The sequence below is a fragment of the Crocuta crocuta genome, unplaced genomic scaffold (assembly GCF_008692635.1).
Source record: "Crocuta crocuta isolate KB4526 unplaced genomic scaffold, BGI_CrCroc_1.0 scaffold1749, whole genome shotgun sequence".
Lineage (NCBI taxonomy): Eukaryota > Metazoa > Chordata > Mammalia > Carnivora > Hyaenidae > Crocuta > Crocuta crocuta.
In genome coordinates this window covers 156,646-157,789 of record NW_027528698.1, presented here as the reverse complement: position 1 = coordinate 157,789, position 1,144 = coordinate 156,646, and the positions used below count along the sequence as shown (strand labels likewise).

The 1,144-nt window shown below is 28.4% G+C and overlaps 1 protein-coding gene across 1 annotated transcript in view; it reads left to right on the top strand.

Annotated features, from left to right (window-relative positions):
- Positions 1-1,144, top strand: part of LOC144224336 (protein diaphanous homolog 2-like) — a gene marked incomplete at both ends in the record, with an annotated part of 77,857 nt that overhangs the window by 3,175 nt on the left and 73,538 nt on the right. The gene's annotated exons all lie outside the window — the stretch shown is intronic.

The window sequence follows — 1,144 nt, the reverse complement described above, 5'->3', positions numbered from 1 at the left end:
ATAGATTTATGTTTTAAAAAATAAGATTACACTGTATTTAAATAAGAGGTCTTACTACTAGACGTTTATGTTTTTTAAAAAAATACAGTTATACTACCTTTAAAAGCCAGCTCTTATTAACATAAGTCTGTTAAAAAATAAGATTATAACTATGTTAAAATAACAGCATAGATTACAGTTTTCTAAATATACTATTTAAAAATAAGATTATACTATATTTGAAAACTTTTTTCTTAAAATATGATTAAATTTAATGATTATTTCAAATACAGTGTGGTGATATTTGGTTTAAATTACAGTCCGTTGTATTTGCATGGTACATGGATACCAGACTTTCTGTGAATTTGATGTTCTCCTGTATTCTCTATAGTACTAAATGCTCTGTTTTATATATAACAAAGTTTAATTCTTACAGATTAGGCAGAGAAACAAAAAATACAGGAATATTAAACTTAGTAAATAAATTTATTTGAACATTTTATTAAAATACTTTTGCAAAAATCTTGACTTTCCTCTGTGATTTTTTTTCCTAATTTAATTTTAAAAGCATTTTGTTTTGTTTTGGAAGATTAATTTTAATTATCCAGAATAAACTTTTCTTCTCAGTATAATAACACAGCCTAGTTGTAATATGGATGGATTCATACAACTAGGACCCACACAACTAGGATCGACACAACTATAGATCACTAAAATGAAGTGCAAAAACATTGAAAATACCTTTAATACAGCATTGACAATAATCCATACTGTCAGGAAAGCTATCAGAATTTGGCCTTTTTGCCAGCCCTGATAAAAACTTGCCACCAATTCTCGCTTAAGCTTTCTGAGGCATAAACTTAACTTTTCTTCCCCTCAAAAGCAGAGAAATAATAAATGACATTTTTTTGATAGCCACAGATAGTTAACATACCTGTTATTGAAATTATCAGACACTTTACAAATTCTAGTCTTTATAAACCTGAGAAATTCTGAACCACTCTTGAAAGTTTGCCTGGCCTGAGAAAAATCACACTGGAGAAGCAATGAGAGACATACTTCTTCTGTAGAATCTCAGTTTGAAAAGATATAGTCTAGGAAATATATGTGTATGTGTATATATCTCTGTGTGTGTGTGTGTGTGTGTACACATATCTTATACCAT